Source organism: Ixodes scapularis, unplaced genomic scaffold (assembly GCF_016920785.2).
Source record: "Ixodes scapularis isolate PalLabHiFi unplaced genomic scaffold, ASM1692078v2 PGA_scaffold5__190_contigs__length_132052651, whole genome shotgun sequence".
Classification (NCBI taxonomy): Eukaryota; Metazoa; Arthropoda; class Arachnida; order Ixodida; family Ixodidae; genus Ixodes; species Ixodes scapularis.
Window position 1 is genome coordinate 83,103,139 of NW_024609880.1, and position 18,419 is coordinate 83,121,557.

At 51.1% G+C, this 18,419-nt stretch overlaps 1 pseudogene; it reads left to right on the top strand.

Moving 5' to 3' along the window:
• The first annotated feature begins 1,744 nt into the window (after positions 1-1,744).
• Positions 1,745-3,778, top strand: LOC115317395 (annotated as a pseudogene).
• The last annotated feature ends 14,641 nt before the right edge of the window (positions 3,779-18,419 follow it).

The following is an 18,419-nucleotide window of genomic DNA, read 5'->3' on the forward strand; positions in this document are numbered from 1 at the left end:
TTTTGGCCTGTGTGCTCATTTCAGGATTTATAAAAAATTGACTGGTTTAAGGAGGTGATTGTCTTCAAGTTCGAAACAGCTGTCGAACCAGTAATTGAAAAAGTTAATCAACTAATTTTAGATAATAGTCCACTTTTAGTGCCAGCCTGCCTGTACAAAGTGTCGGCTTGGCTAAGTGCTCATCTGTAACGAGATCATCTGTGTAAATAAGATAAGTTTTGTTTTACAAAAGTCTATTTCGATTAGAATGAATCATCCTCGAGCATTCATTAAAATCAGCATCAGCACCCTTGGATTGGGGTGCATTGCACCTAGCACCCTATACACTTCACACCCCTATAGGGTGCTTTGGTACAGGGGTGCTCGTTTGCACCCTCAAAGGGTGCTCGTCCTGGGACAAGTGCTTTACACCCCTAAGGGGTGTAAAAAAGTTTAGTGTGCAGCGAAGCAAACGGAAGTGATGCATTTCGCGAGGATGCAGAACTGCGATCTTCTGTGCTTGCAAGACACCAACTTTGCCCGCTTCCGTGACGTTGCGGATTTCGAAGCCCGGTTTTCTGTGACTGCTTTTTTTTCTTACGCGCCGCGCCGTGCGACGGGCGTGGGCGTGGTTGTCTGCAATCGCAGTCTGCTGCGCAATGCCACTTATCTTTTTGATACGGAGGGAAGGACTCTTCGTTTGGACTTTTTCTTCGGTGCACGAAAATTTCGCCTCGTCACTGTCTACGCACCAACTGTATCGACCTTCCAGCACGAGTACTTCCGCAGCCTGGACGTGCATCTACTCGACGCGGGCCCGTGCTTTTTGGTCGGCGACTTCAATTGCGTTCTGGACTCTAACGCCGACGTTCGGGGTCCTGCTCAGGGTCGCTCAACCTGGTCCGCCCGTGAACTTCGGCGGCTTGTGACGCACTTCGACCTCGTAGACGGATGGTCCACCCACCAGTCGACGTGGAACAGAGGGGCTTCGGGAAGTCGCATAGACCGGCTGTACTTGCCTCGCACGCTATCTGCCGCGCTACAGACCTGTACTGCGGTGGACTTCCCGTCGTGCCCAGAAGAGATTTCCGATCACCGTCCGCTACTTATCAAGTTCTGCTTCGACTCTGCCGTCGCACGCTCCCCACGTCCGTGGCGCCTGGATTCCAGGATCCTCCACGACGAGACCACGCGCCGCACGCTAGGCAACCTGGTCAAGGAGTCGCTAGTGGGCGTGCGCCCAGAGCCGGCGTCTTGGGACCGCCTAAAAGGTCAATGGCAAAGCTTCAGCACTCTGATGGGACGGCACCTCCGAGAACGGCATCGAGGGCTTCTACAAGACACTATCCTCGGAATCCGTATCGTCCGCCGAGGGGGCGCCTTGACCCCCTTCATGAGGGCGTAACTCGACCAGCTGCAGAGACGCTACGAACGATACCTTCGGTGGGACTCCACCGCGGCTACTGTCTTGCAGGCTCAGGGGAGCCCGTCGGTCCACCCGGAGGTACTGCGCTACACCCATCGCACAAGCCTACAAGCCTTTGAAAGACAGCAGACGCCCTCCGCATCGGGGTCGCCCGGCCACCTTGACAATGGTCGCTTCGCAGCCCACTTCCGATCGCTGGCCCAGTCGGACGCGCCGGTTGATCGCTATTCGGTGTCCTCGCACCCTCTCCTCAGCGGCCCCCCCAAGATCTCCGCCGAGGATGACGCGGGCCTGCGGCGGCCCCCGTCCGCGACCGAGCTGTGGAACGTTTTGAAGCGGATGAATAACGGCTCCGCACCAGGACCGGACGGTCTCCCAGCGGAGTTCTACCGCACGTTCTGGCACATTCTCGGTAACTTCTTTACCGCTGTCGTGCGGGTCTACTTTGAAGACCTCCTCCTACCGCCATCCTTTCGGCTGGGACGGATCGTACTCATCCCCAAGGAGGGTGGTGACCATGCCGACCCCGGGACATGGCGCCCGATAACGTTGTTAAACAGTGACTACAAGCTCCTCGCGGCGACCCTAGCCTCGCGTCTGCAAACTTTCCTACCGGAGCTGGTAAACCCCCGACAGACGTGCTCGGTGTCGGGCCGCAGCATACATACTTTGACGACTCTCACTCGCGACATCCAGGAGTTCACACGCTCCCGAGGGGCGAACGGGCTTCTCGTGTCGTTGGACCAAGCCAAGGCGTTCGACCGCGTCGAGCACCAATACCTGCTCGGTGTTCTCGACGGGTTTGGCTTCTCCTCCGAGAGTGCTCAGCTGTTCGCAGCCTTGTACAGTGACTTGCGGAGTGACTTGTTCCTGAATGGCTCCTTAGTGGCACGCTTTCCGGTAACGCGAGGAGTTCGGCAGGGGTGCCCACTGTCCCTCGTACTTTTCGTCCTCAGCTTAGAGCCCTTCCTGGTTGGAGTCGACAGGCACCCCAGCATAAGCGGACTTGCTCTACCTGGGTCCGGTGAGCTTCGCGTCTCGGCGTATGCGGACGACGTGACCCTCTACCTGCGCGACGAAGACAGCCTGGTGAAGGCCCTCCGACTCTTCGACGAGTACGCGTGCCTCTCCGGCGCACGGTTGAACCCTGAAAAAAGCAAATCTCTCTGTATCGGGGCTCCCCCCCACGTGCCCGCCATCTCTGCCGCGAGCCCAGTCCGTTACCATTCTTGGAATCTCGTACGACGCCTCCGGCGTGGCTCCGGAGACCTGGTCCAACCTGCGTCAAGAGATCATAGAGAAGGCCGCTGAGGCTGGCCATTACGACTTCCCCATGGCTGTGCGGCGGTACCTTGTTCAGACGGTTTTCTGCGGAAGGTTGTGGCATGTGGCCCGCGTAGCCCTCCCGCCGCGCCCTTCATCCTCCAAGTGCGCTCGGCGTTGTTTACCTTCTTCTGGAACAACCGCACAGAACTCGTGAGGCGCTCCCGCTTATGCCTCCCCCGCTGTGAAGGAGGGTGGAGCTTTCCGTGCATCGAGCTGGCAGCGCCTCTACTGGCCCTGAAGACAACCCTGGCAATCCTTGACGACCACGACAACCCAGCACGGCCACTCACGCTCTACTTCCTCGGCGCCAATAACCGTCTTTCGGGAGACTCTCTTCCGAGCCCTCTTCGGCCCCGAGCGGAGACGACCCCTGCATTTTACAGGTCTACCGCGGATCTCTTCGACAAGCTCAGCGTACACGTGTCACGAGAGGAGATACTCGAGGCCCCGGCGTCTAGGCTTGTTAAACGCCTAGTGGTGGCAGACCAACCCCCGCCGCCGCCGGGCACGGTGCAGCCGTACCCGTGGCTGGCACTGACGTCGTCCACGCTGCCGGACCACGTGCGCGACTTTGAATGGTTAAAGGGTTGGGGTGTCCTCCCACCAAAAGACAGGCTTTTCCGCTGGGGAGTGGTACGGGACGCGCAGTGCGTCAATTGTGGTGCAATAGAAACAAACGCGCACGTCGTGAGAGAGTGTGTACCGGCGAGGGACCTATGGCGCGTAATACAGCGCTCGTTTCGAGGTCTCGGGGTGGACGTATACGTCACACAAGGCCGTTGCCCGCGGGGCGCCTTTGCGCTGCTACTAGTGGCAATATGTGAGTGGGTGCTGTGGCGAAACCGTTGTGTCGCGACGGCCCAGCGACAACGACGCCGCGCGTTGTGGCCGCTGTTGTGGGACATCCGAAAAGAACTCACCGCCTACCTGGACGACCAGCGGTTCTCCCTTGGCGAACAAGAGTTCCTCCGCCGGTGGTCGTGCCGCTACCTTTGTGTGGTGAGGGGTCGCGTCATGATCAACTTTTTACTGTTTAATGGGCCTTAAAATCTAGTTGATACTGCAGACCAGTCCCCCGCGAGACCGTTGAATATGTTTGTTGCGTGCAGCGAGCGTGCATTTTTGTGGAATAAAATTTTCTGAACAGCTGAAGGACCACCGTTTCCACAACTCCTCGAGTTTGGGACGGGGAACTTGAGAGAATTGTAGACAATAAAAAGATATAAAGTGCTGAATTCAGGCTTGTGTACTTTTGAAATGCCTGGCCAGATCTGGAATTTCTTTACTTAGCCAGATCTGGGAATTCCATATCTGGCCAGGGGTATCAGGCTATATCCGGCATTATGAAGCAATATCTGGCAGATATACCATATCAGGTTATATGTGGCTAATTTTTTATATGGCCATATCTGAAATCTTCAGACCTGGCCAGATATAATTTTTTTGTAAGGGAGAGGTCTTCGAAAGTGGATCCAAAGAGACCGAGATCTACGTTCGTCCGCCCCGAAAGAAAAAGGGTGCTGAACAATACAGGGATAAAACTTTGGACGGCCGGAGCGTGATATGGGCACAGCGCAGACCGGTAGCTTCTTGACAGAGACGCTAAGATACCCCGTACACAAAATTTATATCTGGCCAGATCTGAAGATTTCAGATATGGCCATATAAAAAATTGGCCACATATAGCCTGATACGGTATATCTGCCAGATATAGCCTCATAACGCCAGATATAGCCTGATACCCCTGCCCAGGTATGAAAATCCCAGATCTGGCTAGGTAAGAAAATTCCAGATCTGGCGAGGCAGTTCAAAAAGACACAAGCTTGAAATCAGCAATTTTTATCTTTTTATTGTCTACAATTCTCCCAAGTGCCCCCGGCCGCACTCGAGGAGTTATGAAAAGGGTGATCCTTCAGCTGTTCAGAATATTTTATTCCACAAAAATTTACGCGCGCTTCACGCAACAAACATATTCAAGGGTCTCGCGGAGGACTGATGTGTAGTATCAACTAGAGTTTAAGGCCCATTAAACAGTAAAAAGTTGATCATGACGTGACCCTTCAGCACACAGAGGTAGCGGCACGACCACCGGCGGAGGAACTCTTGTTCGCCAAGGGAGAACCGCTGGTCGTTCAGGTAGGCGGTGAGTTATTTTCGGATGTCCCACAACAGCGGCCACCACGCACGGCGTCGTTGTCGCTGGGCCGTCGCGACACAACGGTTTAGCCACAGCACCCACTCACATATTGCCACTAGTAGCAGCGCAAAGGCGCCCCGCGGGCAACGGCCTCGTGTGACGTATACGTCCACCCCGAGACCTCGAAACGAGCGCTGTATTACGCGCCGTATGTCCCTCGCCGGTACACAGTCTCTCACGACGTGTGCGCTAATTTCTATTGCACCACAATTGACGCACGGTGCGTCCCGTACCACACCGCAGCGGAAAAGCCTGTCTTTTGTTGGGAGGACACCCCAACCCTTTAACCATTCAAAGTCGCGCACGTGGTCCGGCAGCGTGGACGACGTCAGTGCCAGCCACGGGTACGGCTGCACCGCGCCCGGCGGCGGCGGGGGTGGTCTGTCACCACTAGGCGTTCAACAAGCCTAGACGCCGGGGTCTCGAGTATCTCCTCTCGGGACACGTGGACGCTGAGCTTGTCGAAGAGATCCGCGGTAGACCTGTGAAACGCAGGGATTGTCTCCGCGCGGGGCCGAAGAGGGCTCGGGAGAGAGTCTCCCAAAAGACGGTTATTGGCGCCGAGGAAGTAGAGCGTGAGCGGCCGTTCTGGGTTGTCCTGATCGTCAAGGGTTCAGGACCAGTATGGGCGCTGCCAGTTCGATGCACGGAAAGCTCCAGCCTCCTTCACAGCGGGGGAGGCATAAGCGGAAGCGCCTTACGAGTTCTGTGCGCTTGTTCCAGGAGAACGTAAACAACGCCGAGCGCACCTGGAGGATAATGGGGCGCGCCGGGAGGGCCACGCGCGCTACATGCCACAACGTTCCGCAGAAAACCGCGTGAACCAGGTACCGCCGCACAGCCATGGGGAAGTCGTAATCGCCAGCCTCAGCGGCCTTCTCGATGATCTCTTGACGCAGGTTGGCCCAGGTCTCCGGAGCCACGCCGGAGGCGTCATGCGCGACCCCAAGAATGGTAATGGACTGGGCTCGCGGCAGAGATGGCGGGCACGTGGGGGGAGCCCCGATACAGAGAGAGAGATCAACGGTGCGCCGGAGAGGCACGCGTACTCGTCGAAGAGCCCGAGGGCATTCACCAGGCTGTCTTCGTCGCGCAGGTAGAGGGTCACGTCGTCCGCATACGCCTAGACGTGAAGCTCACCGGACCCAGGTAGAGCAAGTCCGCTTATGCTGGGCTGCCTATTGACTCCAACCAGGAAGGGCTGTAAGCTGAGGACGAAAAGTACCGGGGACAGCGGGCACCCTTGCCGAACTCCTCGCGTTATCGGAAAGCGTGCCACTAAGGAGCCATTCAGGAACAAGTCACTCCGCAAGTCACTGTACAAGGCTGCGAACAGCTGAGCACTCTCGGAGGAGAAGCCAAACCCGTCGAGAACACCGAGCAGGTATTGGTGCTTTACGCGGGCGAACGCCTTGGCGTGGTCCAACGACACGAGAAGCCCGTTCGCCCGTCGGGAGCGTGTGACCTCCAGGATGTCGTGTGTGAGAGTCGTCAAAGTATGTATGCTGCGGCCCGACACCGAGCACGTCTGTAGGGGGTTCACCAGCTCCGGTAGGGAAGCTTGCAGACGCGAGGCTAGGGTCGCCGCGAGGAGCTTGTAGTCACTGTTTAACAACGTTATTGTGCGCCATGCCCCGGGGTCGGCTTGGTCACCACCCTCCTTTGGGATGAGTACGATCCATCCCAGCCGAAAGGATGGCGGTAGGAGGAGGTCTTCAAAGTAGACCCGCACGACATTTCCCGAGAATGTGCCAGAACGTGCAGTCCTGGTGCGGAGCCGTTCTTCATCCGCTTCAAAATGTTCCACAGCTCGGTCGCGGACGGGGGCCGCCGCAGGCCCGCGTCATCCTCGGCGGAGATCTTGGGGAGGCCGCTGAGGAGAGGGTGCGAGGACACCGAATTGCGATCAACCGACGCGTCCGACTGGGCCAGCGACCGGAAGTGGGCTGCGAAGGGACCATTGTCAAGGTGGCCGGGCGACCCCGACGCGGAGGGCGTCTGCTGTCTCCCGAAGGCTTGTAGGCCTGTGCGATGGGTGTAGCGCAGTACCTCCGGGTGGACCGAAGGGCGCCCCTGAGCCTGCAAGACGGTAGCCGCGGTGGAGTCCCACCGAAGGTATCGTTCGTGGCGTCTCTGCAGCTGGTCGAGGCACGCCCTCATGAAGGGGGTCAAGGCGCCCCCTCGGCGGACAATACGGATTCGGAGGATAGTGTCTTGCAGAAGCCCTCGATACCGTTCGCGGAGGTGCCGTCCCATCAGAGTGCTGAAGCTTTGCCATTGACCTTTCAGGCGGTCACAAGACGCCGGCTCTGGGCGCACGCCCACTAGCCGAAGTTCATGGGCGGACCAGGTTGAGCGATCCTGACCAGGACCCCGAACGTCGGCGTTAGAGTCCAGAACGCAATTGAAGTCGCCCACTAAAAAGCACGGGCCCGCGCCGAGTAGATGCACGTCTAGGATGCAGAAGTAGTCTTACTGGAAGGTCGATACAGTTGGCGCGTATACAGTGACGAGGCGAAATTTCCGTTCGTTGAAGAAAAAGTCCAAACGAAGACTCCTTCCGTCCGTATCAAAAAGATAAGTTGCGTTGCGCAGCAGACTGCGATTGCAGACAACCATGCCCACGCCCGTCGCGCAGCGCGGCGCGTAAGAAAAGAAAGCAGTCACAGATAACCGAGCTTCGAAATCCGCAACGTCACGGAAGCGGGCAAAGTTTGTGTCTTGCAAGCATAGAAGATCGCAGTTCTGCATCCTCGCGAAGTGCATCACTTCAGTTTGCTTCACTGGGTTTCGAAAGCCCCGCACGTTCAGGGATAATATGCGATGGGTGGCCAGAATAAAGTAAGAAAGGGGGGGATAGGGACGCCGGCGTGTTGCTTAAAACGTGGAGCTGTCGGACGATGCTCGAGAAGGGTCCCGATGCGAGGGGGAGGACTTCCGCGGTTTCTTGGGGCAGGTGGCTCGTGGGCCCCCACTGTCAGTTGAGCGGGAACCGCTGCTCCTGAGGGGACGCTTGGAGTCCTCGTGCGGTAGTCGGCTCGAGTCGGACTCCGGTGTGTCAGTTGTGGTCGTATCCGTACTGTCGGTCGGTGTCTCTGCGGAGCGGGGTTCTCGTCGATGACGAGGTGGTCGTTGTCGCTGGACAGCTCGCCATCACCCGACGCTTGGCTCCACGCTGCTTAAGCGGTGTCGCCGACAACAACTGCGGCGATTCGGGCAGAGTCCGTCGCTTCGGCTGAAGTCACCCCCGAGCCGGTTGGGCTTGGTTCAGGTGGGGCGGGTGGGGGCGGCGACGGAAGAGGCGGTGGTGCGGCCGCGGCTGTGGCGTCAGGTGGTGACGGAGGGGCGACGGTGGAGACGGTTGGTACGGCCGGAGCTTCGGGGGCGATGGGACAGGTCGCGTTTCCTGGGTCCAGGGCCGGGAAATCGGTGGCGTAGTTTCCGGTGACCATGGAGGAGTAGCTTCTCTTGGCCGTGCAGTCCACAGTCGCGTGGGTTCCACCGCAGCGTCCACAGTTGGCAGTGCAGCCCTCAGTTGGGTGCCCGAAGACACCGCAGCGGTCGCAGTAGCCCGTCGTACACTGTGTCCGGACGTGGCCCTCCTGCCTGCAGCGTCAGCATACACGCTTCAGGCCGCGGTGGTCAAAAGTAGCACGATGTCCGGCGACACGCAGGAAGTTGGGCAGGGGGTTAGCCTCCTTCATCTCCATGCGGATGAAGCGGGTTCCTGTTTTCACAGTCGCCGTTCGGTAATAGGTCGTGTAGGAGACGTCGATGACTTTGCCATACGGGGCCAGGGCTTGGACGAGCTGGTCGTTGCGCACAAGCGTCGGCAGGAAGAGGCAAGTCACTTTCGTCACCTGCGGACCCGTCGGCACGATGGGGACTGACTGGTTGGGGATGGAGAGGCTGCCGGCCTCACGAAGCTTGAGGGCGGCTGCACGGGTGTTGACGACGACTTGGAAGTTTGTATCTCCTAGGTGCTGCGCCGAGAAAATTTCGGTCAGCCCCACAATGACGGATATCCCATCAATGAGGTCGTCCGCCGATGTGCCTACTGGCACGACAACGTCGAAAGCATGCGCTTTCGGCGGGGGAGAAGATTCCGTCGACGCGGCCGCCATGGCGGTTGGCACCCTCGCCGGGGCGCTCGACGGCACGTAGCCAGGGACTGCAGAACGCAGGCCCCTGACGAGATACAGCCAGGAAACCAGGAAACCAGGAACTCAGGAACTCAGGAACAGCGACAAGACATTTCAGCCCCTAGTGATCGCTAGTTTTAACCAATTGCATGGTTAAAACTAGCGACGTTTCGAGTGTAATTCGTAGTCACCCTAAACAAACGTCCCATAAAGCTCAAATACCTGTCATATCACTTTTAAGTTTTCTCATCAACGACAGCGTTTATGATACTGTGCATTCTGTCCAACCTTCAACGAAGCTGAGCCGCCGAAGTCTCTTACCATATTATCATTCTCGTGATTGTTGTTTTAGCAGTAATTACTTAAAAGCCGAGAAATCACAACAACCAATACCGGGATTTAGCTCGGATTCAGCGGTGTGGTTTATGACATTTTTAGCGTTTCTAACTTAATATCAGCGCCTTTGAAGCTGTACGAGAATGATAATAATGTAAGAGATATGTCTGCAGCTCATCCAGGTTGAAGGTTGGACGGAATGCACAATACTGACATTGGCGGGACATTTTAAAAGTGGTATGGCAGGTATTTGGGTTTTGTACGGCACGAGTTCACGGTGACTCCGAATTACACTCAAATCTGTGTAACCATAGAATTGCTCGAAATTTTCGATCACTAGGCAGCTGAAGAAACACCGTCCCCATGAATCCTAAAGTACGGTACGGACCGAGGCGCTTGGGGGATTTAGTAAATTGTCTATTCGGGCGTAATTTTAACACTTTGAAATAATTAAGCTACATTGAAATCCTCGTGAAAACTAGCACAGATAACCTCAAACTTAAGCTTGTCAGAGCTCAAGTTTGGGATTATTTGTGATAATATTTAGCTCGCGAACAATGAGTCATTCAGAGTTTGCTAACAAAGTTTTTTTTTTACTTTTTTTTAACTTTTTAATATATTGAAAACTGGCCGCCAAATAAGTCTGTATATACGCCTGATAAGTAAGTATATACGCCATATCAGGCTGTATATATGCCAGATAAGTCTGTATATACACCAGATAAGTCTGAATATACGCCATATCAGGCTGTATATACGCCAGATAAACGTCTATATACGCCAGATAAGGCTCTATATAGGCCGTATATAATCCTATAATGTTTGATATAGCCATTTATGACCCAGATATGAGATTTCCATACGGTACCGCTCTCTTCTCTTGCGAGCGTCATCATCGTAAAGCTCAAATCCCAATGTCCACGAAACAAAGCGAATCCGGCACTCCGGTGCGGACGGAAGTGAGAAAAAGTAAAAATTTGGAGAAGAAAAACAAGTGGCAACAAAACTTGTATCTTCTGAATAAGAGAACGAAAGGTAGAGACACAGAAGAGTCGAAATGAGCCGATGGGACGATTTGGAAGGGTATACATTTCATTTTTCTTTTTACCTCTTCCAAAGAAGTTACCGGATGAGACGAGACAACGCTGCCTTCAAAATCTACAATGATCCTATATTGCGCGCCTCCCATGTTTATTTACAGTTGAGGATGCGCCGTTTTCATTTTTTTTTCAGTCTCTGAGTTTTTTTGCTGCGGTTGTGGTAGTTCATTTTTTTTTTACCATTCATTTTTCTGTTCTTCGCCTTATGCCTCCCCTGAAGAGCTGTAACGGATTTTGGGTTCGCGAAGATACGGTGCAAATCATCTGTACAAAGCGTGTTTTGTTCAGTTGTTTCCCGAAGAATTCCGAATAGAGATGAACCAGCACACGCGCTCGATTCACCCTTTGGAGACTGCGCCCACGTCGGATATTTCAAGGGAGCGTTTTAATAATTAGAAGCCTGCCGCCAGGAATGACCACGCCACTCACGATAATGATCTCTTTTTTAGTGTAGTTTGCTTCGGAAGTGACCACGGCAGTGAAGCTTAGCAAGTCGTGCTTGTCTTTGGTGCGCACAATTGGTTTTTATCATCCATAGCTTCCTTTACACTGAAAATGCCTGCCCAATTTCTGGCTTCCCAAATGTTTTGCACCGTTGCGCCTGGTGCACATAATCACCGCAGGCGGCGCCACCTTCCCATACAATGAAGACAAAGATTTATGCTCACTGCTACTACCCCAGCGTACGTAATTCCAAACCGATACTCCGGAACGCATACTTCATAGTGGGTGAGCAGCAACATAATGTTGTAGAACATGAAGGCTCGCACCACGACGTTTCTTGTGCAAGACGAAGGCCCCCACTGCAAGGAGTGTCGTGCAAACAGTGGGTGTGTGAAGGAATGGGCGCCATTAGAGCTTGATCAACGTTGAGCTTGGCGACGAAACCCGATGAAACCTGGCTTTCGAATAGACCGATCTCACCGAGCGTTCCACCCATGCGTGAAGCCGCCGTAACTGTATGTCATAGGAGGCAGACGCTAGTTCACAAGACAGCTGATGCCGCTTCGTGCTCTCCATGTGCAGACCTCCAGTGGGGTTATCGCGCATGCAAAAACACAACAGCTCTCACGATGCATGGTGGCAGCGATCTCGTACTCAAACTAGCTAGCGAAGTCGGTCTATTACCTACTGCCACGACATTATGTAGTTTCCAAAAATGAATAAATGTAGAAGACAGTAGGTATGACCCAACACAAATCACAAGCCAGAAGGACGAGCAGGTGGTAAACTTTCACAATGTCGAAACAGCGAACACTGAAAGTTATTTTTGCTAAGGTCATTGACCATGCGAACAGCAGTTAAAGAGCAATTGTAACGGCGAAGGTCCCCTGAGGCAGGGCTAGGCAGTATCACAATACAAATGTATCGCGATAGTACCTTATAGATACTCTCGAGTATTTGTATCTCTGTGTCGAGATACATTCCAAAAATGTACTTGTATCTCAGTAGTAAAATACATTTAAGATGGATCGCTTGTATCGCGATTCTTGGCCATAAATAGGTATTTCGTTACATTTGTAGTCCTCTTTATGATAAATTTATATTATAAAACCCCTAGTTTGGTGCAAGGTGCTTCGTTATCTATAACATGACCCCGCCTTATAACATAATCCACCTCAATCACCAGCATCAAAAATAACCAGGGGTTTAAAATAGAATACGGACAAGAATAACAGAATCACATACTGGAGTCCGCTTATTTTCGCCCGAACAACAAACGTTGCAGCACGACTGATGAGCTACGTAAAGTCAAGCCCATAAACCTGTAAGTAGAACTATTATATTTTCAAAAGCACAGCTATTATATTTTGTATTAGTATTCAATCGTATTCGTGACACATAAATCACTGCGGTCTACCAAGGAGTTGAGTGAAGAATGAAGACCCCACAAGCAAAATGCAGTGTTAGACACTGACCATGGTGGTACCAAGTGAAACGCTATTATCGCTGCCACTAGGGGGGATTGGTGGCCGAGTCGGCTAGCGCACACCAGCTCGGAGCACGTGGACCGAAAGCTCGCGCTGCAGAACACAGGGATCCTTGGTTCAATCTCCACCCCTGCCCGTTTCGATCTGGATGAGCATCGTACCGGCGTGCGGTCGCGTATCACTACTGCGAGGTGCACGTTAAAGACCCCAGGCTAGCGGTTGTGCTGCAACGACTAAATTGCTCGTCTGCAGTAGGGAGACTCGTCGCCCGTTGAGGCAGACCAAGTTCAAGGCTGTATAAACCTACACAGAACCCAATTTTTTTGACAGATTTTTACTTTTCGGTGGAGTGTTTTTTCGTCCCCGTGTACCGTCGAGCCAACGCCGTCTAGAATAGTCAAAACCGGCGCACTGACATTCTGACGTCATCGCAGTGAGATCGAGCGCAAACACTGATTGGACATGACCGTTGCGTCAGCATTCGGCTGAAAGTCGTGTCCAATCGATCTGTCGGAGGACACTCGGAGGCGCTCTCGGGCCCAATTGCTGAGCAGGCGCCTTCCGAGTGTGATCAGGTTGCGTGGAGGTGAAGGACCTTGTTCACTGGCTTTCATTACTCTACTCCTTTTCGCTTTAAGTTCAACCGCAGACGATGCTACGAATCGATAGAGCCAATCAAGCAGCAGCAAAAGAGCATCGTCAATGCATGCGTCGTTTTTGTGCTTTTAGTGAAACGGAGTGCAGGTGATGTTCATCGAGCCCCTTCCGCAGATAGCAGTTACTGGATACCTGAGTGCTTCACAGAAACGTTGGCGCGCATGCATTGTCAGGGTATACTGCCCACCCAATTGGACTGTTGCCGTAATCGACTCATCTATATCTACAGATTAGATATAAAATATATGTTGCCAAACCTGGTTACGAAGCATCAAAGTACATCAAGGGACATTTTTAGAACAGCAGTGTCGTCGCATCATGACGAACTGTGCAGTTAGGCATGTAGCGGATAAACGCAGCATATTTTTTACAACATTGAGACTAGGAGAAAACCAACATTACGTTATGATTTTTTTAACCTTTATTTTCTGACTATAAATTCAGACATAGAAAAGGTGTGTACAACTAAAATTTTAAATCATCGAGCAAGTAAAGTTGACAACTGTCTCATTTCGTACATATATTGCATCACATCTTTCACTAAACTCCAGCTTGGATGTTCCTTACGCCCCACAAACCTGACTACGCAGCGTGGTCCTCGTAAACACGCCTATACCAACACGATGATTAATCGTTGTGAAGACAGCCGCGACCCGTCCTGAATCTCTAATTTGGATCAAGTTCCACTTCCGACACACCAAACGACGTGCGGGCCAAGGGCGGGTCACCTCGTCCTTCTTCCTCACTCTTTCCCGACGCCAGATTCATTTTCTGGGCAATTTACAGAAACCTCCGCATCGTCTTGCTCGGGAAACACTGCGGCTGACACGGCCATTAATCAACGTCGACGTGCCACGGGAGGAATCGGCGGCAAGGTCCACGAAACGTCAGCTCCACTCTTCTAACAAACGAGACATGGAGGCGGACTCGAAGCGTCGCTTTGCAACTAAGTAAACTAATCCCCAGCTTGCGTGTGTGTGTGTGTGCGTGTGCGTGTGTTTGTGCGTGTGATGTGCGTGTGCGTGTGCGCATGTGTGTGTGTGTGTGTCTGTGTCTGCGTGCGTGCGTGTGTGTGTGTGCGCGTGCGTGTGCGTGTGCGTGTGCGTGTGCGTGTGAGTGTGCGTGTGCGTGTGCGTGTGCGGGTGTTTATTCCGGCTTGAGCTTAAACTTGGGTGTGTCGTCAGGATTTTCTCTATTTCGGCTGACTTTTCTTTTTTGCCCGGCTTAGGTGCATTCTTTTTTTTTCTTGTGTCAACCTAAAGGAAACATCGGGTCTTGAGATCTGTTGTTAACATTGCCGCTGAAAAGATTTTTTTTTAAATGCGTCGGATCCTCTAAAGCACAAGTGCTTTAGAGGATCCGACGCAAACTGTTACAAAAGGAAGCAACAGCCTGCGGCTGTTGCTTCCTTTTGTAACAGTTTGCTTCATTCGCATGTGGGGCGTTCAACTTTAATTATAAATGGAAGCTTTAAGACGGCAATCGATAGTTCATTTTATTTTGTCTTATGATCGAATTATTCAGTGTTGATATTGGTACAGCGTGGCGTAAACATCAAGTGCGCACGCCGTTGCAAAAACAGAAAGAAAAAGAGCCTCCTCCGTTTGCAGGACAACTAAGACTTCTCAGACATTTTTGTCTGGTCTGTGTTAAAATTTACATTAAATAGATTTTTTTAGTTGGTCCCAGAGTGCTGTCGTAACAGGTCAATCAGTTCTCTGGGTTTTTATTGTAAGTGATCACTGTTTCTTAGTAATTTTAAGGTGTTCACCACTTCAAAACTTTTGAATAAATATCAACTCCACCGTCTACCTTGCCGCCCTTTTCTGGGGCCAGGAAGCGATAAAGCAGTATCTAAGGGTTTTTTAGGGAGTCCTACCCAACGTTCCAATGTTGTACCCATTTCAAATTAAATTTCTCCCGTATTTTATAAAAAAACGGGCTTCTTTTTTTTTTCTTTTTTTCCTCTCGTTCAGAAGCGAAAGGAAAGCAGAAAAATAGTTGGAGAAAAACTCGATACGGTTTTCCAAATTGCCCGTGAAAAGTCTTATTTCTATTTTATTCTCAGAGGGCTGATGATACCGCATTAGGAATAAAATGTTGTGTAACTCTCCAAACTACACTCCTCCCTGCTGCACCAACTCAATATACAGACGCGTGAACAGTTAAGTTTTTTCTGTTGTGTATGAGTCCTTTTCGAGGAAAGTAAGTGCTACAGAAAATATATTTCAGCTGGGAGATAAAAGCAACTAAAATTATTAAACAAGTTAGGCAAGATATTTGGGCAGTTATCTCGTAATCAGATACCCAAAAGCTGTCTAGATAATAACTATAATATTTATTAAAACGTTCGGTACGCGCAAGAGTAATCCTCACTTGATTAGGTTGTGTGTTGATTATTTCAATAACTAATAAAACTTTGAAATGCAATATCTCGAAGGAGCTCCTATGATGACGAGGAGCCAAGGATTCCGCTAACGTTTGAGCTTCCGTTCACTAATGACATCGCGTTCAAAACACAGTAAAAAAAAAAAATAATAAAGCAAGCTCACGAGGGTTAGAAGTCTCTTTGTTTCACTGTCATTTCTTACTCTCAACTCGTTTCTTATTTCTTACTGGGTTCTGAATGTGGCTATTCGATCCCATACTAAGAAATCATCGCATCGTAAGTTCATATGTCAGTAACAACCACCTACACACAAGCTTAAAAAAGAGCAAAAATAAAATCGCGTGTTTTTTTTCTTTTTTTACTGCGTATACAACGGTTTTGTCGCAACAAACGTAAGGACATGATTGATAAAGGACGAAAAAACGATAGCAAGGCAGTACGTGCACTAAAGCCGTCCGTCAATACACCACCAACTACCAGACACAAACGCGTGTACTTGTCAAAAGAAGAGGGAGGATATTCTTTCCGTTCGATCCCGCAGCACTACAACGTAAGCTGTTATGCCGCCGAGGTTTGTCTGAAAAGCGTATCCTGACGCTAGAAGGAGAGGAAAGGCGACTCCGGAACACGAACCGCTCAGGTACTTGTATCGCCACATAGGGAAGAAGAAGGCGTTGGGGGCCAGAGTGAGAGATGGAGAGAGGGAGAGGGAAAAAAACGGGAAACGAGGATTCTTCGATCCTCGATTTATCGAACGGTCGGGGCTAAGGAAAGCAGCAACGGGTACGTATGCAAGTCGTGTTACGTGCGACTCGGCGTTTTCGGGGCACCAGATTGCCGGTGGAGGAAACGGAACGCATGTCTGGGAAAGCACGTGATCGCTTTAGATGGCAAGAAACCGTTTCTTTTTTTTTTTTCTTTCTTGTCTTCTATTTTTTTTTATTAGATGGATAATTATTTAAAGAACGCAATAGTCAAGGTAGCGGCTGCCTTTTCTCTTCTGTCTGCCGGGTTGTTGACAAATGAGCGGGGTTTCCCGGGGCTCGGTGTCTGATATTGTTTCTGTGTTGTTGGGGTAGAACAAGACAAAAAGGCACCTAGAAAGTCTACGATAAAAACTTTGAGCAAGCTTCACAATAGCTCGTAAACGTTTTTGTTGGTCCTCGATGGAGCGAGCGGGCGTATGCATCTGTTTTGAATGAACTTACCTTAAGAAAGTAAAAACATTTTATGGAGAGGGGCGGAGGATTGTATAAATTTTCAAGGTTTTTTTTTTTTTTTTTTTTCTTCTTGAACTTACCTAATACGACACTAAAGGAATCTACCTATAACTTTACGATAAAATTTGCCTGACTCCCCTATCCGCAAAATCGTCATTTAAATATAATTAGGCTTGTACCGGTGATGGTACCTCTGCAGGCGTTTCGTCGTTCTGTGCTCGTGAAATGAGCAAATAATTCTACAAAGCCTGCCAAATCGCGAAAGACTCAGGTTTGAGGCTTGTGGCTGTTAGAGTGCCTTCATGTGCGCTTCGCATAGAGTGATGCCAACTGCCTGTTTCCCTTTCCCACACCCTCTTCCACCGCCATTTTGTTTCTCTCATTGTTTCCCCGTGCGCCGGAAAGTGACCTTCGTGTCCATCGGTAATCCCATCCGAGGGGGAAAATGCTAATCCTCCCTCCGTGGGTTCCACAACGCTGCTCCGAACTTCTGAGATAAAGTGCTTGTTTCCGGGAGGGTTATAAGCCCCACGGATTATCGCCGAGGAACAAAATGGCTGCTGGTTTGTCGGCGAGTGGTATTACAAAGGGTGGCGTCACCCTAGCAAAGCGCACATGAAGGCTCCCTAGTGGCTGTCGTTTCTTTCTGTTGGTCGCTGTAGTGGGACTCGGGCATAAGCCAGCATCCTGCAGTGAACATGAAAAAAAATATAAAAAAAACTTTATAAAACTTGATTTGATTTGGCAGCTTATTTGCATGCCGACCACACGATTAATTAGAGCAGCTCGCACATGTTTTTAGCTTTCATTCAATTCTTCAAGCATTCTGAGCAAATTACTGGGCAGCTTTTTTAATCGTGAGGCACTAAATACGGAACAAAGTAGCAACCAGATTTTCTGCACACAGCACCGAAAATTGGAGATGGTGTTTGATTATATGACGCAAAAACATCCTTGGAATGACCAGATAGGCCTTCTTTGGAGTAGTCTGTAAATTCCCCGTATAGCCAAGATTGAATGACCAGAGAACTCCCACCCGTGCCCACACTACATTTACACCGTTTCGCAAAGCTTGACCGACCACTGAACTGCCAGCGTGGCCCAGTCTGCATATAGACTGTTTTGCCAAGTTTGGCTGACCAGTGAACTGCCAGCCTGACCCAGGCTGGTTTTACACTGTGTAGCCAAGCTTGGCGAGACAAGGAACCCCCACTGAACTGCCAGGCCGGCTAGCCAGGCTGTGACAAGCTTGCCCCATGGAGGAAAACGGTGCTTGGGACAGGGGTACTTCCCCTGGCTGCCCAAGCATGCTCAAGCTTGAACCAGTGAATTGTGCTGCTTGGGTAGCTTTCATGAAGCGTCATTTTCTTTATGCTTTAGGGTTCGTGCGGCATATGATTAAGGCTGTGCATAGAAACACAAAAATAATAGGCCGTTTTATCTCAGCCTACAATTAAGTATTTTTTCCTGGCATGCAGTGGGTGCAAATGAATTACTGAATGCATTAAAAAAATAAAAAAGGAGAGTTATTGAGCGCACTTCTCTAAGAGCATCTGTTTATTTTTAAATACCTTACTGCCACTTATCGCTATGCAAAAATGTATACAGTAACTGCGCTGCGGACGCAAGCGCAGTGATGTACAATCTTTCCGTCCTTTTAGTTCCAACTTGCTCCTTACGTCACAGCAGTTTTCATTTACGACCGAAGCTAGGCTG